Genomic DNA, 9,954 nt, shown 5'->3' with positions numbered 1-9,954 from the left:
CTTTTTCTTTAAAGACCAGGAACAGAAAAGGATGCCCGCTTTCACCACTTCTATTCAACAAAGTACTGGAAGTCTTAGCCAGAGTATTCGGGCAAGAAAAAGAAATAAAATATACAAAGACTCCTACAACTCAGGAGAAAAAAAAAAAAATCAAAGAACCTGATTAAAATGTGGGCAAAGGACTTGAATAGACATTTCTCCAAAAATGAATGAAGAATGGCCAATGAGAATATGAAAGGTACTCAACATCACTAATCAGAGAAATACAAATCAAAACCACAACGAGATATCATCTTGCACCCACTAAGCTGGCTACTATCAAAAAAAAAGAAAAAAAACAACAAATATTGGCAGGGATTTGAAGAAGTTGTAACCCTTGTGCACTGTTGGTAGGATCCTAAAGCACTATGTAAACTACACTGGGGCGGTGATGGCTACAGAAAACATGATGGTTCCTCCAAAGAATTAAAAATAAAACTACTAAATGATCCAGCAATTGCACTTCTGGATACATATCCAAAAGAACTGAGAGCAGGGTCAAAGAGATACTTGCATAGCCATGTTCACAGCAGTGCTATTCACAATAGCCACGAGGTGAAAGCAACCCAAATGTCTGTCAAAGAATGGGCTGATAAAATGTGGTATACACACACCATGGAATACTCTGTAACCTTAAAAAAGAAAGAAATCCTGTCATATGTTACAACATGGATGAACACTGAGGGCTCTGAGTGAAATAAGCCAGTCACAAAAGGACAAATACTGTATGATTCCATTTGCATGAGGTATCTAAAATAGTCAAATTCATAAATACAGAAAATAGAACAGTGACTATCAGGGCTGGGAGGAGGGAGTAAAGGAGAGTTGTTCTTTAATGGGTACAGAACTTCAGTCCTACAAGATGAAAAGTCCTGAAGATCTGTTCCACAACAATGTGAATATACTTAACACTGTTGAAGTGTACACTTTAAAATAGTTATGATGGTAAAGTTTATATGTTTCTTACAATAAGAAAAAAAGACATATTTTTAAAAAACGTTACTAAACTACATAGCTATATAAAATACAAAGCAATGATCCTATTATTGTTTTTAAAAAATAAAAACAACAGCTAATATTTGAGCGTGTACATCAAATGTGTACTACTATCATGCCAAGTACATGATTTAGGCACTTACTATGTATTAACACTTAATCCTCACAACCACTCCAAGAGGTGGGTTCTACTATTATAACCCATTTTACAGATGAGAAAGCTGAGACCTAGATGGGTTTGCATGCCCAAAAAACACACAGATAATTAATGGCAAAGCCAGGTTTTAAATACAGGCCTTCTTGAGACAGTATCCACGCTCTCATCCTCTATGTAATACATACATAAAAGTCTAGAAAGATAATAAACCTAATTGTTAACATTCTCTTAAGATCATGATGGAGATTTCACTTTATACACTTGTTTTAAATATATACAAAGATCATGCACTGCTTTTTATAATGAAAAACAAAAGATATTTACATTTTGAAAAAATTATACTCAATGGGAGAGCAGAGTCTCTATCCCTACAACCACTTTATTTCCTTACATGTCTGTACTGGGATTCTTCACTACAGTAAAGCTAATCTATCTGCTGTAACAGATATGCTCTGCTTCCTTCTTTTTCCATAAACACATCCTTTCCCTGAAGAGAATGTCCTCTCCTTCATCCAAATACACACCTTTTTATCTTTTAATTTTTTTGTTTTTTTTTTTTAATTTATCAAAATCCAGTTAACACTCCTACTTTAGGAAACATTCTAGGACTTATTCTTACCTATACCATTCTTTACCTATTTAGTGTGCTGCTTTGAAACACCGCCCTATAGTGGTTTGTGTCCTCCACAGAGCCATCAGCAAAGTTCCTTGAAGATGTCACTACCCTACCTGCCCAAGGACACTCCAGTAGCATGAAGCATACTTAGCACCCAGATCTAGAAATCTAAAGACATTCCTACCAGAAACCAGGGCTACTGGAGACAGGACTGATTCCAGATCTGGGATAGAGAAATTACACGGTAAATCTGATTTGTCTTGTGCCATGAAGCCAGGAAGCAATCAGAGACTAATGGAGGAGAGTCAAAAGGGTACTGAAGCCACTTTGAAAACTGTAATACTGATCAACATATAAAAGAACAGGACTGTAATTGATTTTAATATTTAATGAAGGAAAAAAGTCCAAAGACCCCTAAACTGAGGAATGAGAAAACAACAAACATTTATGACAACTGGAAGCAACCAGTATGTTATCATTACATGTCCATTACTAAAAAGTAGGAATAATACCACTTTTAGGTGGAACATAGTTTATTCACCAGTTGATGAGGGAAAACTCTTCCTTACAGGTAAAAATAATCAGCTATTAAAGGACCATGGGGATCACGTTGGGGTAGGAATCACCTTTGGCAACCAACATTGAAATAATTATCAGGCAAGGATCATCACGGATGCTAAAACCATTGGAGGAAAGACTGTTGAGGAAATGTATATTCTCATAATGCCAAAATATCATCCCACAGATTACATAGTAATTGCAAAATGAAAAATTATGTTTGCTATGGTGATCTGGCAGTAACATCCTTAACCCAGTGATCAAATTTAGTACCACTGGCAGTGGGACAACCAGGCATTCTGTGCCTCCTGTCAGTATAAGCAACCAGAAGCCCCTTGAGGACTCTTAAATTTTTCCAAGTTTACAGATATGAAAATAGCCTAATGAATGCTGTTACTCAAAAGTAACACAAAAGACCATATTGACAAAAATCAAAATGTCTGTTAATATCAAGTCCTAGCAAGGATATGGAACAATATAAAATTTCTGATGATGGAAGTGTAAGTACAATCACACTAAAAAACAATTTGGAACACCCAAATAAAGCTAAACACATACCCTATCACCCAAGAATTTTTCTCTTAGGTGTACACTCAAGAGAAACTACTGCACACAGGCACGAGGAGTTAGGTACAAGAACATTTAGAGCCACACTGCTTATAATAGCAAAAACTTGAAACAATCCAATTATCCAGTAACAAAGGGATGAATAAATTATGGTATATTATTTCATTGGAATACCATACAGCAATGAAAATGAATGAACTAGAGCTATGTACAACATGGGCAAATCTCAAGAACATGTTAAACAAAGAAAGGAAGTTGTGGAAGAATACTTGCAGTGATTTCACTTATAAAAATTTCAAAAACCTCAAAACTAAATAATGCTTTATCTGGGGAATCAAACATATGGAAAAGCAAATGAATAATAAACACAAAATTCAAGACGAGGGGGTACCTCTGTATGAGGAACACATAGGAGCCTTCTGGCTTTTCCTAGGAATACTCTTTTTATTAAGTAAGGTGATAAGTATACAGGCATTTACTGTGTCATGCTTCTTTAGATCCTATGGATGACTTATTATTTATTTTTTATTCTAGTCAACATCTAAAAACTTACGTATAAATCTTGACTTTCAGGTGCTTAAAACCTCAATTCAAAAGCAATACTACATTATTCATATAATAACTGCATTTATATTTTTCTGTACTTTTGTTTAGTAGTGAACAATACAAAGCTGTCAGTATTCAAATAGTCAAACCCATCACTAATACTAATTAACAAATAATTAGTAATAAAATACCTATTAGGGGAGAGAAACTATACCAAATCTAAAACCTTACATTTACCTATTTTACGGAATGATTTAAGCTCATAACTTGATGGATAAGACAGGGTAACCTTCAAAATCTGATACAAAGTGTTGACCTTTTGCACCTTCTATCAAGGCAGAATCATTAAATACAGGTTCACAATATGGAGAAGTCTCTGTTGTCTTACTTTATGATGGTAAAGAAATTGTTAGTCATAATTTCTCTTATCATTTATACCTTACCCGCTCTTCAGAGGCAGGAGCTTATGACCCAGATAAATGCTGCCACACTAGCAGACTCAGCTGACAGGGTTCTGAGGAATGCTTTCCAACCGACCTGGCACAGTTCTGGTATACCAGGAAGTAGGCCCTACTGAACTTTGCAATAAAAAATAAGTTTCTGGAGATAAAAACAGAAATTTTTTTTTTTTAATAATAATAAAAACACTTAAAACTTAAGATCTACTCTCCTAACAAATTTAAGTGTCAATACAATTTTAATTGTTGTCAGTACAGCACTGAATAGCAGACATCTAGGGCTTATTCATCTTGTTTGACTGAAATTTCATATTACTCATCAGTCACTCCCTCCCTTCAATCCCTCCCCACCAGCCCCTGGAAACCACTATTCCTCTCTTTGGTTCTATGAATTTGACTGTATCAGATACCTCATGCAAGTAAACAGAATCTGCAGTATTGTCTTTCAGTGATTGGCTTATTTCACTAATCATAATGTCCTCAAGGGTCATCCATGTTATGGCGTATTGCAGAATTTCCTTTTTTTTTTAGTGCTGAATAGTATTCCATTCTATGTTTATACCACATTTGGTTTATCCATTCATCCGTCCATGAACATTTCAGTTGTCTCCACAACTTAGCTACTGTGAACGGTGCTGCAAGGAGAGAACTTTCTTGCAATGTTTAATTTGGAGGAAGTTTCCCAAGGCCCTCTTTCGGGTTCAACTGCAGCTGCCAAATACACATGTTGAGAAAGGCAAGCCTAGCCTACAGAGTGTTTTGAATTGTTCTTTATTCAAAGCCAGATACAAGACTGATACCAATCAAAGAAATCAAAATAAAAAGACTAATTATTGTTGAGCTGGGAGCACTACCTGCCCAAACATGAATAAGCGAAGGCTTCATGTTAAAACTGTAGGGTCAAGGGAAAGGGTAATAATTATATTTATATTTCATTACGTTAAAATTTTAATATGGAGAGAATACCATGGTTGCTGTGTAGGGCATTTCTGCCTATATACATCTACTACATAGGTTTGCTATTAATACCAAAGATAATTCCTCATTAATACAGAAGGAGTTACCATGCTACTGCTTCTCCCTCCTGACATCTACAGCTGCGTACGTACTTAGCTATGTGCTTATGCGCCTATCACCCCCACTAAATTTATTAAGACCAAACTAAAAGTTCTGCAAGTATGCCAAACCTGAAAAAAGGCTCTCAAGAAAAAGTGACTAAAACTTCTATCCACAAACTATATGAACCATACAAGATACACAAACTTCCAACAGCCCTCAGAACCCCAAAAAAGTAACTCAGAGTTAAAGATCTGCTCAACTTTTGATCACCTGCCAACCAAATGAAGCTTGCTTTTTACAAGGCCTATTTGAATATAAGTATAATTCATTCCAAAACCTCAATATTAAGTATTTATAATATAAGCATGTCAGTAAAAGGAGATCTCCACTGACCACCAGAAGGTCCTCAAACCAACAAAAAACCACTGACTACAATGTGAGAATTGCTAGCAGCTTGGGATGGTTCAATCCTGGGTTCATGTACCAGTCCTACCATTATTCTATGACCCTGAGTAAATCAAAATGATTTAAAATGTACAGGAACATTTACTGAAGAGTAATTAAATAGCAGTTAAACATTGGAAATAAACTAAATTCAACCACAGGTGAATAAATAAAGGACAATATATCTATAACATAGCATACAAGTCAACCATTACAAAGGATACTCTAAATGCAGCTATGACAGACACTCCCAATATATTAGTTAGAGCAAAAGACTGGCCAATTTCCCTAGGATTATATTATGGTAACATTTTTGTGAAAACATATGCAATGATATGCATATTAATGTATATAAAATGTTTGTAAAAATGCACATCAAAAACTTCACAGAAATTATCAGAGTAACTTTTCACCTGTACTTCCTAATTTTTCTACAGTAAATATATTAGCAGTTATTTTTGTTTAAAAATCATAACCTTTCTATACCTTCATTCTACCTTTCATTTATGAGACGACAGTTGTACCCAATCATTTAACTTACAGCAATATCTAGGTGTGATGAGTAATGTGAGGAATTTAAAGAAAATCTCTATAAATAGAAAAAGTATAATACAGTAATATTTGATGATGAGTTCCAGAAACACGCTTCAATGTCTAGAACTCTATCACTAAAGGAGAGAGAGTTTCAGAGGACAGGGTTGCATTTCAAAGATGCTACATGTTGTTAGGGCAATCCTTCCTGCAAGATGCCTAGCCTCTCACTTTCTTCCTGGACATCCAGTTAGTTAATCACCTTGCCTTGCCACTGCTTCTTTATAAGAAACTATTGCAAGAATTTGTTCAAAACATTGATAAATATCGCTTTTAAACACTTTTAAACCCTCCTTATAACTGACTGCAACCGTATTAGGCAGGAGGCTATATGCAAAGTAAAACCACTTACTGAATACTGTGCAAGGCATTTTGCAGGCTCTCTTAATCACTGCCCCCGAAACTCCATAAAGAGGATGTACCATTAGCCCTCTCTCACAAAATTAGATGACTTACCCAAGGACATGGTAGCAAACGGTTTAAACCCAGGTCAGTATCCTTTCACTTGCACTATACTACCTTTTAAGTTCTTATGCATGACACTGGTTGCAAACCACTCAGGTCCTTTTCAGCTCCTTTAAGGGCAAGATAGCATCTGCCCCGGGCTGTTAAACTGAAGGCCTGAATGCTCCTTGCTTTCTTTTTCAAGCCCATCTATCTCTCTTTCATTTAATGAACTAAGTGTCTACTGTGTGCAGGGCACTTAGAGAAACACAAAAATGAGTAAAACACAGCCTCCATTCTCAAAAAAACAAAAAGTATTACAAACTCCTAGGAACTAGGAGTAAACTACTAAATTACTTTTAAAATTAGTGAACTACTATTAAATAAGAATGAACACTTCTAACAAATACCATCAAACATCAGGAACTCCTAAAAAGCTGAATTTTAAAGTAAAATGGGTTTTACTCACTTAAAGAACCAAAACTTTTCTTAGAATAAAGCATTTAGATAAAAATATTTCTACCTTTTTCAGCATAAAACACAGATGTATAATAAAAACAGCTGACGGTGATTAAGTTTGCTAATGTGCTGTTTTACATACACTAAATATTTAGTCTTCACTAAAACCCTGAGAAAAGTACTATAATAGCCCCGTTTTAAAAAGATGTAACAGAAAACAGGTTATTTGCCCATCGCAAAGCTAGTAAATGATGGAGTTGTGATTCAAATGAGGCCGTTTACCTCTCTATTCTGCCTTTTGATACACTTATTCATTGATTCAAACATTTGACCAACTACTGCATAAAGAGCATTGTGTTGAAAAATTAGGATAGGGCAGTGAACAAGACAGCTTATTCATAAAGCTCACCTAAATCAGAGACTGAAAAACAGATAAATAAGAAAACACTCTACGGCCATGCCACCCTGAACGTGCCTGATCTCATCTGATCTCAGAAGCTAAGCAGGATCGGGCCTGGTTAGTACTTGGATGGGAGACCACCTAGGAAGACCAGGTCCCTTAGGCGTTAAAAAAAAAAAAAAAGTAAAAAAATGAGATAATTAGATTATATAAAATACTAGAGGAAATAAACAAGGTGGTGTGACAGAGTAACTGGGAAAGGCTTACTTCTGTTATGGCCTCTTTTTTTTTCCTAAAGACAAGCTGGCCAGACAGCCACTCTAGGGACCAAAGGAGCAAGCAATAAAGAAAGACCACCAATCCTAGTGAAGAAGATCAAAGTAGCAAGGAGAAGCCCTACTTTCATCACAGATGTGGAAACTGGCTTATGAAAAGTTAGTGATTTGATCAAAGTCTCAAATTGAGACTGAAAGAATAGCTATGATTTCAGAAGACAGGTGACATTTTGGATGAAAGAAAGCCAGCCTCTGATGAGAGCAAGAGAAAATAAGCTGGACTCCAAAGAGGTTCCCTGATGGGACTAGAATCCCGTAAGCAATGGTAACTATTTGTTACGAGTGGAGGGTAAGCATAAACGAACTGTGCAATGCTAGGGGAAAATAACTTCTGTTCATAAGGTTTTATTTGGATGGTTTTTTGTGGGTGTTTGTTTGCACAATGGGGAAACTACAGTAGGAAGATGAATTAAGACACCACGACAACTGACTTGGTAAGAAATTTTAAAAACTGGCCGTGGGAGATTGTAATAGGAATGAAGAGAGATAGCTGTGAGAGCAACTTGGGATATGTTTAACTTACAGGTATAGCAATGGTACCAGAAATATACCCGTAGAATCCAACATGAATATAAAATAACTTCAATTATTTTAAAATAACTAAACAAACTCTGCTTAGGTTTTCAAAAATGTGTTGAATTTTTCCACAGATCCCAATGAGCCAATGTTCGTTCTACTGAATAATACCATGCTTAACGGAATATCATCTATGTTTAATGAATATGGTTTCATAGTATCTTTTTAAAATCTCAACAGATAAGTGTCTGTACATATGAATTCATTCGGCATTACAAAATGCCACCTAATCTTTAGGAAAGTAAATTACATTATTCTACTCAGATGTTACACAATTTCCAAAAGGAAACTACTGTGTTTTTTTAAGTCCAGGTCCCACATAGGCCTCAAAAAACTAGAATTTGAAAATTATTTTAAAAAAACAAAAGGACTCATACCAAGTTTAGTATGTGGAGTAGTCCCACTGCTATTTTTAGAATGAGCAACATACCTCCATGTGCAACTTTTTCCAACTGATACTAACAAGGTCAAGGATCAAATCCTAACTAAAAACAAGACCTATACAACATAGCTAAGATCTCTTAAAATGGCATATCTACAAGTGTGACTTGAGGATTTTATGTTTATTCTGCATATAGTTTTATATTCATATATCTTGTATTTAAATATTTATATTATTTGTATTTGTTGTTTCATGTTTTCATTTATTATTTTCATATATGGCAGTATTTACATCGTACTGGTGGCCTTAAAAAATGCCTTACATTTTACCAGCATTTCACATTCATTGAATAACTTGGGCCTCAAAACAACCTTGTGAAATATGTAAGTAAAAGAATCATTTCTCCTCTGTAGAGTGGTGGAACAAGAGTTCATAAAGGTTAGGTAACGTGACTAAATCAAGATCGCACAGTAACTGGGGAGGACAGAACCCTGACCAGACCTTCAGACTCTGTTCGTGCTCTTCTCCCCGCAGGTAACTACCAATTTAATACTTGAATATTCATGCGTCTCTCTTCAACAAACCTGGACTGTAACTAAGAGTCATATCACTGCCACCCAGCCAAAATTCTGAGTATCAAAATGCAGGCGGAATACTAGTACTTTTCAGTAAACATAAACATGAGCACAGTTTCAACCAGGACCCCATTCAATGCTAGGTGTGCTCCACTGCACAAAACTTATTAAAAGACACTACAGCCTTAACTCTTAATAAAACTGAATTTTCCACTCAGGGAAATTCAGTAAATGCAAAATGCGACTCATACCGTTAACTTACGGTTTTCCAAATTAAAAATTTTGGATGCCGAAGGAAAAGAATGAATTCCACAGACCCCTCTCCGTCCTCATCCCCAAAGTTGCTTAAGTGTCAAAGCGCGGTAGTAAAACACAAGGACAGAGGTGGAGCTGGAACCTATATTCTTCCTCTCTTCTACTCCCACCATCCCCAGGCAACCCACTCCTCAAAGCCCAGTGGGTCTCCTCCGACCCTCAATCCCTTCGGGACCAGAGTAACTACCGGCCCTGGAGCCCCCCGCGACCCGACACCAAAGCCCTGCCGGAAGCTGCGGCAGCGGCGACTCTCTCGGCTGGGGCGGCCCTCTTCTTCCGGTGTGCCCACCTGTCCCAGGTAGCCCGCACAACTGGCAGCCTCTGCCCCGGCAGAATACGCGCCGCGGGAACCGGTCCCTCCACGCGGCTCCGCAGGGCAGCGGGCCGACCCCGGGCAAGTCCGCTTCCGCTTCCAGCCCACATGGCCTCGACGAGCG

The 9,954-nt window shown here is 36.8% G+C and overlaps 1 protein-coding gene and 1 pseudogene across 3 annotated transcripts in view; one reads left to right on the top strand and one right to left on the bottom strand.

Moving 5' to 3' along the window:
* The window catches only part of METAP1 (methionyl aminopeptidase 1), a 53,229-nt gene that overhangs the window by 42,982 nt on the left and 293 nt on the right, over nt 1-9,954 (bottom strand). Inside the window, exon 1 of one of the 3 annotated variants that reach the window (XM_006910754.3) lies at nt 9,807-9,918. The exons of the other annotated variants lie outside the window; for them this stretch is intronic. The gene's annotated coding sequence lies outside the window, so the exon portion shown is untranslated. Of the gene's footprint in view, nt 1-9,806; nt 9,919-9,954 lie in introns of those variants that run through there. 3 annotated transcript variants of the gene reach the window in all.
* On the top strand, nt 7,382-7,500 carry LOC112478944 (annotated as a pseudogene).

This window comes from Pteropus alecto, unplaced genomic scaffold (assembly GCF_000325575.1).
Source record: "Pteropus alecto unplaced genomic scaffold, ASM32557v1 scaffold63, whole genome shotgun sequence".
NCBI classification, from domain to species: domain Eukaryota; kingdom Metazoa; phylum Chordata; class Mammalia; order Chiroptera; family Pteropodidae; genus Pteropus; species Pteropus alecto.
This window is presented reverse-complemented; position numbering and strand designations above follow the sequence as displayed.